The following is a 14,536-nucleotide window of genomic DNA, read 5'->3' as shown; positions in this document are numbered from 1 at the left end:
TGTGGCCAGAAGCGTGCTTATTGAGTGTAGTTATTGTGGAATAATGGAAAGTATGAGTAAAGTTTGTCACAGTTTAAGTCATCAGTTTCCTGAATACTGTTATTGCCATCGTTAGAACGGTACACACATATTTCCGTACATCTTTTAAAGTAATTTACACAAAGAACTTCACCTGTCGACATGCCTGCTAGGATTTCGTTTCGTTGGACGATTTCTCAGTTAAAGGTGCTTCGTTTTGCTACTGCATTTTCAAAATTTTATGTAATTACGCTAAGTAGTTGTAGCATAGCATTTGTTGTTGCTTGCACGCTGCTTTGCGTTAATTCAAAACTTTTAGTTCAGCAGTTTTCTAGTTCGGTATTTATTTTGCAACAGTGAAGTTAACAGTCTTGTGTTCAGATAGTTGTTTTGCATTTTTGTGCCGTTTCCTTTATTGCTGTAACGACAATGAAAACTAGAGCACAGGCAGGAATGGATAGGACAGTAGATGTACCTTCAAATGATGTTTCGGAAAATTTGAGGCATGGTGAAGAAAATTCTTCTCAGGTTAATTATGTTAGGGGACTTTCAAACAATGCTGTGAACAATCAGAGTATAGGTTACTACTTGCCGATTATGCGTGATGAACTGCAGGGTACTACACACAATTCAGGCGATCAAAATATCGTAACACAATCCGATTTTGTTATGAAAGATTAAGGTATTGCTTCTACTTCTACAGAGCAAAATAATTTTGTTTTCCCCTCTTCCATTAATAATGTTATACAATTAATATTAGCTCAACTTAGTGGGATTAAAAAATCTAATTAGATAAATGACAAGAGCAACGAATCTAGCAGCAAACAGAAACAAACCTTGAAGTTACAGGAAGAGAATTTCAAATTGTTTCAGGATGAGATTAATGACAGTTTAAATCGTAAATTCGAGGAAATGCTTGAACGGTTGAAAATTCTGGTACATTAGTAACTGAAGTCAGATTTTAATAATATTGAGTCTGGACTTGATCATGTACAATCAGTTGATATTGTTAATATGAGACAACAGATGTCTCAACAGGAATTGCGGATAGAGGAATGAGCACAAAAGTTGGAGTCTTTACAGTTACAGACTAACACCGAAGTTTCAAAGACGCAAAATCGTTGATGACTATTGCAAAACGAGTCGAAGAGTGATCAGAAAGAGTGACGCAAATGAACAGTGATTCAAGTAAAAGGTCAGACGGTACGCACCCGGTTCTGTTCACTGATACCGGAGAATTTCAGTCTCTGCAACGTATTAAAGAAGAGTAGATGACGATTAATCAGAAAAACAAACGTTACGTAAGAAAGATACAGGAACAGCTTGACGTATCGAACGAAAGATCGGTTGCGATAACGATACCAGTAGGTTAAATCATTCTCAGGATGGAAATCACAAAGAACGCACTGATTTTGGAAATGCTGATCACTTCTCTCATGAATGTGATATGTTTGCGGGACACGAGGACTGGAAAGCGAGATACATACAATATGAGAGAAAACTCATTCGTTCAGAAAAATGTTGATTTTGATCACAAACATTTTCTCGCAGTTAAATTACGCGACACATGTTACTTTAACACTATGGCAACACACGATTTATGCATTGTCAAGCAACTTGTTTGTAACTGATCAAATGTTGTTTTGTAATTTTTGTAATTGTTGTGGTACATGTACATGCTTATAGATTAATGTTTGTTATTGTCGAAGTAATTAGCAACTCGATTATAACTGACCAAAGATTGTTTTGATAATTTTGTAATCATTGTGGTCCATGTACACGCTTATAGATTAATGTTTGGTGCTGTCGAAGTAATTAGGGTATGTTTACACAAAATTTTCTGTGGATCGTCTACAGTTGCGCTCCAACGTATGGTGTAGAACTTAAGAAACGTAGAAGAATTAGATCAATACTTATATCACGCTTTATGCCATCCTGTAACCCTTTAGAACGTATTATGGAAGAATTAGTTAAACTTTGCAGATTGTACCGCTATTGTCAACACAGAAACTGCGATTCACATCTATCTTATTTTCAAAATATCATTAACAAACTACCGAATGACTCTACAACTTTACCTCCGCACCTCATAATTAAGAATAAACCACCACCAGATCGCATAAAATAGCTAGTAGCCTTCCCGACACAACGACGTTTAAGATACAATGAAATAATTTAGTATTGGAAAACATCAAGAAAGTCGCAGAGAACAAGAAGAAGCTATGGAATTCACGAGCGAACGTCAAGAGTTTTAAGGTAGGTGAGAAAGTGTTGCTCAAATCGCATGGTTTATTTAGTAAAGAAAAATATTTAAGTAGCAAGTTTTTCTTGGTGTATGGATGTTCTTTTCACGTACGCCGAATCGCACATGCAAATACTGTGGAACTTGAAACCATAAGAACACATAAATTAAGAGGTCTGCATCATGTATCGAACACCATACTGTGCAAGAAATAGTACCCCAGGAGGTTTACTGTACTTTGGTAAACATTTGCAGTGTTGGGCATAGGTGCCCCTGCTGTTACAGTCCATTTTCTTACTTTAGCTTTCAGCACTGTTTCATATTCTTCACCTAATCTGTGTACTTATTAATGTACCTCCTACTGTCAATGTACTTCATAAGGAATTTTAAAAAGATAGTGATAATAATGAGCGAATGGCATTGGTGGCCGGGAGACCCCTCACGGGGCGGTTCGGCCGCCGCTCCACAAGTTCTTTAACGCCACTACGGCGACTCGCGAGGGAATGAGGATGAAATAGTGATGAAAGACACACAACACCCTGACCCCGCCTGGAATCGAACCCGCGACCCCGTGCGCGGAAGAGAGAACGCTGCCGCAAGACCAGGAGCCGCGAACAAGATAGAGATGTTCTATGACTTGTGATGTGTGAAGAAAAGTGATCTGAGTTTGGTAAGCGTAGTCTGACAAGCTGATAAGACAGTCGAATCAGGCTTTTTTTTTTTCATCTATATTTACACCATGAAAACATGGAGTGGAAGCCATCCGTGAACAATCTGAATTCAGCTGGTATTATTTTGAGCTTACTGGTGAAGTGTGTGATCGAAATCTGACACTGTTACATTATTTCTTGAGATTGGATATTTCCTTTTGAGATCTTCGTATAGCAGAGTAGACTGGGTTCTGAGGTTTTGTGGCGGCGTTCGTAGCGACAAACAATTCGCTGTAGAAACGGCTTACGAAGTCACCGCCACACTTTTAATAGCGGGCCGACCGGTCCGCTGGAAAAGTGAACAGAAAGATAAAACCCAAACACTCTGATTAAATAAAAGTCGGTACTTATCTTTATTAACGAAGATACAGAAACACAGTAGTGAACTCCGTGTCTACAGAAATCTGTCTAGTTCGAGTCGGAGCGGCTAGGTCAGCGTCGGCTGACGACAAACAACAACTCTGCTGCGATGAACACACAACTGACTAGCAAGTACACAATTCGGTGGCGAGTATACAACTGAGCGGCGAATACAGAACTGTCCCAGCGCTCGCGACTCCAGCGCTTAAGAAGCCAGAAGCCAGCGGTGGCGCGCGCAGACTTGCGGCGATATCCTGTCTCGCTGGCGCTGCTTATGCGGACGGCGTCCGGACTTTGATGCTGCCAACCTTTTGGCAGCGGGCTCGGGTGGCATTACTGGCTAGGATATAACATGAGGTTCTAATATACTCATTCTTTTTCTTCAGGCAGATAGTTTGCACATTTGAAGTTTTTTGTGTTTTAGTAACTTCTGATGTACGTTTTGCTTTACCTTTACCGGACAGAATGCTGTGTTATTTTTCAGAAAAGTACTTGAGACGACATTTTCTGCAGGTACATATTTTGTGTGATAGGTCATGAACTGTAGAGGTAAAACAGATGACATTATTTTGAATGAGATACTGGGTACTGGTGGTTCTGAATTGAGGAAGGTATTTTTGATGGGCAGTAGTTTACCTAGGGATATTTCTGACGAGCTTGTTGTCCTATTTATGAATTATTTTTGAAGAGTCTTAATTTCAGAGTTGTGCGCATACACATGGTGAATCTAGGGAATACTGTGCGCTATAGATATGGGATATGATGAGGAACTTTTCTTTAGGATTGCCGTGTGAGGCTTATGATGTTAGTATTGATTATTATGGTGCAATTATTGTATATTTTTGGTGCAGTTAAGGTATGTTATTTGAGGAGAACTATGAATCGTAGGATGTTATGCTGAAGGTTAATGAAACATGTTGTTTTGAGGAAGACAGACGAGACGAGGCAGTATGTACGATTTAGTGAGGAAGCATTTCTTGCAGCTATTTATGGAACAAGCCAAGGTAACAAAAGTACACTCTTTAAACGAAGCAACCCACAGCTGTATTAGATACAAGGAGGTTCTGTTTGTGCACACTTTATTCGAAGGTAACGTCACAGTTTTATCTTCATAAGAGATGTATTTTGTCTTGAAATAGTTCCGGAGAGAACAGTACTACTGAAGTTTTGTTGCTATTGACGAGGTGTATTATGACGATGACAGTTATCGACTATGGAAAGAAAACGAATTACAGTTTGAGATATCAATCATACCTGCTATAGAAAATGCGAAAATTTTGTCTGTATAAAATACCAGCGCTTGCATATGACACTTATCTTTCCATTTAGTTGCAGATAAGAGTGCATGTATGGATGTATCCGTCGAGTAATGAGCGTGGATAGCCTTACGAAGACTTTTTTCCTACGTGAAGAATGCTCGAAATGAATTTTCTAGCTTTATGAAGTTGTGGAATGAAAAACTTTTTTTTTACTGAGAGTAAATTGTTTTTCTACATATTACTGTTTACACTTATTGTACATTCTTTTTGTATGTGACTTGACCATAACTGAATTTTTCTTTATTGCAAAAGTAGTAAAAAGAACACAGAACTATACGCATTTGCAGGAACTGAATAATGTTTTCCAGATCGGAGTATTACGTGCGTAGAGAGCGAGTTACATTCTAGCAATACGAATGCTGCAGTGGTGTGTTATGGAGAACTACATATTGCAGAAGTACCCAGTCGTGACTTCAGTTTAAATATGTTACGCATTTTGACAACCTTTACTTTTCAGTGTGTAGCATTTTTATGCCTTGATCTAAGTTGATCAGCTACATTTTTTATGCATTTTGTAAGTAATTGCAAAAAATAAGTTACTTCAATACATTAGTGTCCTGTTTAAACAATTTTCTTTCAGACTTTCTCTTATGGTTCTGCTACAGCAGTGATGCACTGCCGATTCTATCACGTGAAGTTAATGACTTTAAGATGATGACTTTCTTCTCATCTTATTAAGCAATGCTGAACCTCACGAGAAATTATGTGCTTCATTTACCGTTAAAAAACTATTTCTTTCAGCTACTACTGAACAATTCGAGGATTTTTTTTTTTTTTTGTGTTGCATCTTAGAGTAAGTTCTGTCATTATTAGTGGCTTTATAATGTACGTCTTTTGAATATCATATTTATTTTGATGTTGTTACTAACTACATATGGCCACACAATTCTGATTCTGCACACAGACAAGTTGACATTTGATATCTGATGACACTGACCTTGTGTTGCTACCTGCTCTTTTCTGTTCGATGATCATCATGTAAACGTTGGTGTGCTTTTTGAGGAATCAAATAATTATTTTGTAACAATAAGAAACTGCTTGAGATAATCACAGGCCCATTACTCAATGACTGAATGTGTTATAAGTTATGAGAACTAGACTGAAAATGCAGTTATAAGAAATGACAATCTTTTCTAATTTACATTTACTCAAACTCAAGTCACTCATATTCATAAGAAGGAATTGCACGTTGAAACACGTATGTAACATAGCAGCGATGGCGAGGCATTGTAGCATCTGTGACCAGAGAGTATGCGCTTGACCGCGCGAGTGTTGCGAGCGGCTCTCAGTCAGTAGCAGTCAGTCAGTCGTTGCGAGTCTGTAGCTCTGTCTAGTTGAGAGCAGTCTCAGTCTGTAGTCGTCATGCAGAGCGGTCGGTCAGTAGTAGCAGCCCAGTGCGGTTGTGTGATGTAGGCGGTCGGCAACACTGGTCAAGATGAGGAATAAGGTATACTGTTAATTAATATAATCATTAGATAATGAAAAATTTTATTTATTGTAATTATTCTCCAACAAGTCTCCCAATAATAATTTTTTTATTTCAAAAGCATTTTCTCAAAAATTTAATTTTTATTGAACTCAAGATTTCGTTGCACTTCCCATTTCATTCCACTTCTTTTGAAGAAAAATTCCACTAAAATCACAAAAAAAGGAGAATATTATTATTTGCAATGCAGTTGCTCCAAGCGGTGCGCAACAACAAGAGCAGATATGTGACATCCATTTATTCTGAGGTAAGACTTTAATTCTGATTGCTTTACACAGGGCCAAAGACCGATATTTCGGTTTAATTGATTTTTTTTTGTCACTGAATGGACTTTACTTTTGAAGGATTTATATTTGAGTCAGATTGCGTATTTCACATTTTTGTTGCCATTGTCAGTACATTTCATTGTGGGCAGGTTACGCATAGAGCCATGTCCATCAGCATTTCTAATTAGTATCGTCGTTTTCTTTCAAAATTTTTGTGGGGAGGTTACACTTGGCGACACCCAGTCCAGGATCGTATTTCGTTGAGAGTCTTTTGAGCGACAGTCAGATATCTGCTCTTATTTGCTTAGATAATTAGGATTTGGCGCAACGCTTTTAATAATATTGTGACTTTCTTTATACAGGTCAACGGCAATTTGCTGCTTTGTTGTATTTGTGTGTTGCTTTTGCATTGTGCATATTTATTTTGTGAAAAATTGTGACTATTGTAAAATGCCGCGAAAGACTGTGAATAGTGTATCGCGAGGTATTATGAATGAAATTACCGACCCAAACAACTTTGCCGATAGGACATATGACACGCAGTGTAATGATGACAATCCTGCGTTCACTAACAATCAGTGCATTCCAACCACTAATGATGACTTTCACCTTAATGATGAACAAACGAACTCAATTGTCTCGTCTGTTAACTTGACGACAATTGATGACGCGGAGCGGTCTATAGTAATGAGCGCTGCCGAGCTTAACACACCCGATTTAGAAAATCCAAGTAATGTACAGACAAATTTGTCTAATGAAAATGAACAGGATACTGAAAGTACGTCGGATTTATTTAATTCCGAAATAATGTCTGACAGTGTATGTCTAACTGGCAAACCTTTTTCTAAAATACAGAATAACCAAATGGTTACAGTAAGCGAGAGAGTTCCAGATCCACCACTAAACAGCACAGAGAGTATAAACGCTAACTTTGGTTTTGAACAAATTATGGCAAGATTGCTCAAACAACAATTTTGTGAACAGGATAAAAAATTTAATAAAATTAATGAAAAACTTGACAATAATGACGAAAATTTTAAACAACTTAGGGAACAGAACAAACAAGATAACGAAAATCTCAAACAACAACTCAATGAACAGGTCAAACAACTTAGGGAAGATAACAAACACTTAAATGAAAAACTTGACAATAATGACGAAAATTTCAAACAACTTAGTGAACAAATTACAGCCGTTGCCGCGCAGTGCCATGACACTAAGGAACAGTTGCGCGTGGAAATTGAGGCTTGTTCACAAAAAAATCGCGAAGAAATAAAGTCGGTTGCGCAAGAATTAAGGGAAATGCAAACAGCCGCGACAGATACACTCAGAGACGAAATTAGCGGAGTCGCCAAACAGTGCTCTGAAAAAGCTATACAATTACGGGACGAGTTTAGAGCAATGACGGTAGAACTTTCGCGCACTATGGACTCAAAGATAGACGCGAAATTCGAACAGCAGAACACTCAGATTAACGAGCGCTTTAATCAGCACATACAGAACAGTGATACGCGTTTCCGCAGATTTATTCAGGATCAAAACAAAGTAAAACGACAAGTCATGGAAACAATCACTGCACAAAGACAAGAGGACAAACGTAAAATATTCGCGAAAGCGAAGACGTATGTAGACAATAATATTACTACAGTGTCCGACAAAATTAATACCATAGAACAATTGAACGCGGAATTACGGGATGAAATTTCTGACCTTAAATCAAAAACAGATACACACACAGTAAATATTCAAACAGTGACAGATAGATTCGAACAGTTAGATCTAACACAGGATTGTGATGTTATCAAAGCTGATGTTAAAAAACTGAGCGAAACTACGCGCAAGTTGCAAAAACAGATTAATGCGTCTGATTCTAAAACCGATGATCAGGTTAAGATATTGACTGAAAAATGTGATGAATTGGCCAGTCGTATTGATGTTATCGAAAATGCTAATGACAATAAATCAGACGATACTGCACCGGTTTCATTTATCCAAACGCCTGAATTTCAAAATTTACAGCAGACAATTAATGAAATCGATTCATCTAACAACACGTTACGTCGGAAGTTATCAAATTTACAACAAGAAGTAACAGAGATGAAAAACACGTCAGTTAATAACATACCACAACAGACGCCACTTTATGAACATGTGTCAGACTCACGCAGCGCGTATAATTTGGGTAATCTACAGAGAGTACGGGACTTAGATTCCGAACAACCACAGTTCAATAGATACTCTTACGATCCTGAACCTGTTGCATCACACAGAGATGATAATTTCGACTATAAACATTTTCTGTCAGTAAGAAAGTTCAAAATATTTAAAAACGATAGAACGCAGATTCACCCACTGGATTGGATTCAACAGTTTAGCTTTGCTCTTCCACCGACTTGGCCTGTAACACATAAACTTGAATTTATTTGCAGTTTTTTGGAAGGCGAACCGGCAACTCGCATGAGACCGATCGCAAGGCAATGCTATTCAGTAGAGGAATTTCAGAATGCTTTTCTGTCAGCGTACTGGTCGAAGACGACACAGCGCGGAATTAAAGACCAACTAATTAGTTTGCCAAACTATGAAAACTCAAATTTTCCCAGTGTAACGCAATTTTTTGAGCACATGGTACAACAAAACCAGTACCTAAGTGAACCGTACAGTGAATCCGCACTTATACAACTATGCATCTCTAAATTACCACGGTCATTACGAGTGTCACTTCTAACGGGCCAGCAAAAAGAAAACATTTCAGCATTCAGAGATCTTTTACAGCTCTTGGAAGTACAGCAATCTGATTATTCTTTTGTAAACAAAAACTTTTTGAGTAACAACCAAGGTCAACAACAGTACTACAATTATGATCAGGGACGTAATTCCAATCGGAAAGATAACAGACGTTTTAGGAACGACAACTACCAAAACTTTAATAACAGGCAAAATTCTAATTATCAATACCGTCAAAATTTTCAGCAACAGGAACAACACTTTAGTAACAATAGAGGTGTTTCACAACAACAACATCAAAACCAGCCGGTTAACATACCTAACCAACAATGGAATACACAAGGTCAACCAGGCTTTAGTGTTTCGCCGCGTGGACGTATAGCCCCTGGTCCAACAAATAGTAACGTACGTCAGCAAGGAAACAACTACGTACAAAGAAGACAGTATTTCAATTCCTATCGTAATGCACCGTATAGGAATGACTATTACGACAGACGTAAAAACGATGAGCACAATTACCAGCGTACATATAATAACAGTCGGTCTCACCAACAGCAAAATCATACGCAAGAACATATTCTCATGAATGAACCCGACAGTAGGTACCATCCAGAGCGTAACACGCCTGGAAGAAGTAATAGGACAGTTCAAATAGTAGAAATGCCACAGAACCCTCCTAATAATAATAACACGTCAGATAGAATCTGACTAGATAATGTACAGGACGCATCTTGCAATAATACAAGCACTACCTTAGACACGCAAAATGTTGTTCACGAAAATGTAATTACCTTTGACGACATCAGAGACACTCTTTTACAGGAAAGACCAGTTATTCAGAAAACCATTTCACATCCTGTTATCGAAATTAAAATTGGTTCATCGAAATTCTCAGCAGTAATTGATTCCGGCTCACCTATATCAGTAATAAATGAGGAGACTTTTAATAAGTGCAACAAAGAGAATACCTATCCGACACTACCTTTAGGCAAAACAAAAGTGAAAGGAGCAGTATCGAGTAAAGGTGTAGACGTTAAATTACAGACGCATTTATCATTTTGTATTGGAGGTCATACTTTTCACTCTAATTTTTGGATTGTGCCTTTATTGACAACAGACGTTATTTTAGGTACGAATTTTCTGGTACAACACGACGCAGTTATTGATTTTCAGAATTCTTATTTAATGTTAAAGGATGAAAATGTACAATTGGCTTTAGAATTTCAGCACTCTTTATCTGCGGAAGAACAAACAATTAACCGCACAGAGGTCATTTCCGCAACACGTAACATAGACTGTAATCCCACATTGTTCACGGATACGTACGTACATAACTATAATACTCCAGACGAAGCTGACTACGACGTTATGCAGTTAATTTCTGATAAGGTTAAAGAGAGCAGTGCAACTACAGACGACGAACGAACGCAATTACACAAAATTCTTTTACAGCAAGCTCCAGTTTTTGACAACATTCCTGGTACTATGTCCGGCTTTATGTATGAATTTCAAGTCAAACCGCACGACACATTTAAAGCTAAGCATTATCCCATTCCGTATATTCACAGAGAACAAGTTAAAAAAGAATTGCAGGATATGCTTGATCAAGGAATTATTGAACCAGCAGTTAGTCCGTACATAAACCCGCTACATATTGTTAAGAAAAAAGATGGCTCACTTCGCCTTGTACTTGATTCACGTCACATTAATGACATTATTATTAACGAAACAGATCGACCACAGACATTAGAGGAACTTCTACAGAAATTTCACGGTACAGCTATTTATTCTACACTAGATTTGAAATCGGGATTTTGGCAAATTCAACTTCATCCAAATTGCAGAAAATATACAGCTTTTCTCTGTTTCGGCGACTGTTATCAATTTTGCAAATTACCGTTCGGCTTAACTATTTCTTCTGCAGCCTTTATTCGCGGTTTGAACACAATACTTCCGACAGAACTTAAAGACAGAATTACGACGTATGTAGACGACATTCTTATCGCAGAAGCTAACTGGTCTGAACACAATCTGATTCTTGAACAACTGTTGCAAACTTTTCATGCACAAGGACTTACAGTTAATCTCAGTAAATCGCACTTTGGCAAAACTTCTATAAAATTTCTTGGACACGTAATTTCAGCAGAAGGCATTGCACCTGATCCGGAAAAACTTCAAGCTCTACGTGACATTAGTGTTCCTACGACGAAGAAGCAATTACGCAGTTTTTTAGGCTTAATTAACTTTTTTCGTAAATTTATTCACCATTCTGCTTTAGACACGCCTAGACTATGTCAATTAACAGGTAAAAACAGTATTTGGTCTTGGGATAAGCAAGCACACTCTGAATTCATGAACCTGAAATATGCTCTGTTGAATGCACCACTTTTATCGCACCCAGATCTTACTAGAAATTTTTCCATTGCCACCGACAGTTCCAACACCGCTTTAGGTGTACATATTTTCCAGGAAATAGAAGAAGATGGTTCCACAGTAATTAAAAACATCGCATTTGCAAGCCGCATTTTGTCACCTGCTGAGCGAAATTATTCTGTTACAGAACTTGAAACATTATGTGTTGTATGGGCTTTCACGAGATTTAGGCATTTTCTTTATGGCAGACACACCACCGTTTACACTGACCATAGAGCCATACAATTTTTGCTTTCAGCCAAATTCACTCACGATAGATTAAGTAGATGGAAACTATATTTGCAAGAATTTAATTTTACGATTGTTCACATTCCCGGCACACAAAATGTTATAGCAGACGCACTATCGCGTTCTCTCGGCAACAATCAGCAAGACGTAGCAACCAACTTCTGTAAAACAAATTTCAGTGTCATGTACGTTCAGCAAGTTGCATTTGAAAACTTTATTTCATCGTCATTACAGGACATAGCGCAAGAACAAAATAAAGACAATGTGTGGAAAGAAATTAAACACCTTTGGCAAGATAGGGATAATGTTACGATTAGAAACCACTACACTGTACGCAATGACATTCTGTTTCGCCGCTCTCATCCTGACAGCAACAATTGGTTAGTATGCATTCCTGACGAACTGGTCAACAAATTAATTTGGTACACTCATTTAAGCTACGCACATTACGGAGCACGAAAATGTTTTCTTATACTGAGACAGAACTGTTATTTTGCCAACATGGAGAAACGTATACGACGAGTTTTAGCGTCTTGTAAAATTTGCCAGAAAGCTAAATCAGACACCACTTCACATATTCCTCCTTTATATCCCATTATACCTGTTAAATTAAGACACATGGCCGCAGTAGACATTTTTGGTCCGATTCCCAGAACTAACAGAGGTTTTTGCTACATATTTGTCGCTGTTGAGCTCACTTCAAAATTTGTTACTTTCACTCCGTTACGCAAAGCTACTGCTAAAACTGTTTCGAAAGCATTTGTAAAACATTTTCTATCTCATGTAGGGCATGTAATGAAAGTAATTTCTGATAATGGATCTCAATTTCGTAGTAGTGTATGGACACGCATGTTACGAGCCAGAAACATTTCTCCGATTTATATATCCAAGTACCACGCTTCTTCGAACCCTTGTGAAAGATTAATGAAGGAAATTGGTAAGCTGTGCCGAATATACTGCCACAAAAGACATATTGATTGGGATACACACATACTCTCATTCCAAGATGTAATTAATTCCATTCCAAATGAATCCACTATGCTATCTCCGACTGTTATACTGAAAAACGTTGAACCACCGAACAAAATTAAAGAATTAATAGAATTTCCCAAAAGTCGTCGCCTACGACACCACGAAATAATTGACATTGCGCTGAACAACATCAAACGTGCCGCAGAGCGCCGGAGAAGACAGCAAAAACAGGTTTGTACACGCCGCGTCTTTCACGTTGGACAGAAGATACTAGTACGTACACACTATTTATCCAGCAAATTAAAAGGTAAGTGCAGTAAATTTGAACTTCTATACGCAGGTCCATATCGGATTCGCAGCATTCCTCACCCCAATGTTGTACACGTCGAAACTTTGAGAACCAGAAAATCGAAAGGCAATCACCATATATCAAACATTAAACCGCTTATTGAGTGAAACCACTGTATGATTCAACACACTATGATGCCATTTACTAATGCAATTATTTCACGTGACTAATTATTGATGATTATCGTATTTTTTCTTGGCAAGTGCCCGGCAAGGTAAGGTTAGCAGGTCGCTCTTCTTGTCGTTACATATCAGACCGTGCACATTTTCCACTTTTTTGTGTATATGACTGTACTCCAGTTTTGTTTGTATGCACTATGAAATAGTTAAGATATAACACACACCAGTCGACTTTGACATTTTTTTTGCCTTATGACATCTCAACATCGTGACTGTTTCACATTTTTTTTGCTGCTGCATTGTATTATTCTGTGTACATTTTTGCATCTGAACACTGTCAACGTCTTTAACATATTACGTTTTCTGTCATGTTATGCTGTAGGGTTAATTATGTTACCATAAACCAGTCATTATCTAGTGGGTATATGATTTAAATGCAGGACATTAATCTTTGTTCATCAATTTCAGAAAGGAATGATGATTCTAAGAAATAAATTTAACATAAATGGGAATTTCACCTACGGAATAAACGAAAGGAGATGCAATAACTTTATGAGGAAGAGTAAATGGATCAGGATTAACAAACATTAACAAGAATATACTATACTCATCGAAGAATAGCAGTCTTAACTAATTTTTTCTTTCAGAATACAAGGTGATTGATGCAGGCTGTCAGAGAGAACTACACATCTTAGTTTTAGTGATGAAATATGCTAGAGATAAGGAATAGTTATGTAATGAGTAATGAAGTGATATTTTGCAGATGATAATGAATACTGATGAATAATGATGAAGGAAATGGTATTATGAATAATGAAGTTTTTCTTTACAGATGATGATAATAGTGAAGTTATGATGATATTGATAATGAAGTTTTTTCTTTACAGATGAGAATAATGTTGAAGTAATGTATTTATGCTACGTAGTTATTTAAGTATTTGTTGCGGTTTGCTTTGACAGCAGGTGTTACATTGCATAGTAGGATGACTGAAAGTTTTGGAAAGGACAGCTATGGAACACATTTTTATACACGCTTCACTGCCTGTTAATTCGAAGTTCACTTCTTTTCAGCATAGTGTGCGTTTCTTCTTTCAGGTCAATAATCCATTTTGTATTTTTTTCAGGAGAAACTTTTCATGATACTTACTAAACCAGTTACTTATTATACCTGTTCTAGTACTTGCATTTTTTATTTTTTACCGATTTGTGTCTATCGTTTATAAATGTGATCACATGTACTGCGTTGTTACATAATCTTGCTACAGCTGACTCATGACGAATGACATTACCTATCCTCATTTGCTGCAATA

The sequence above is a fragment of the Schistocerca piceifrons genome, chromosome 4, assembly GCF_021461385.2.
Source record: "Schistocerca piceifrons isolate TAMUIC-IGC-003096 chromosome 4, iqSchPice1.1, whole genome shotgun sequence".
Classification (NCBI taxonomy): Eukaryota; Metazoa; Arthropoda; class Insecta; order Orthoptera; family Acrididae; genus Schistocerca; species Schistocerca piceifrons.
Note: the sequence above shows the minus strand (reverse complement) of the source record.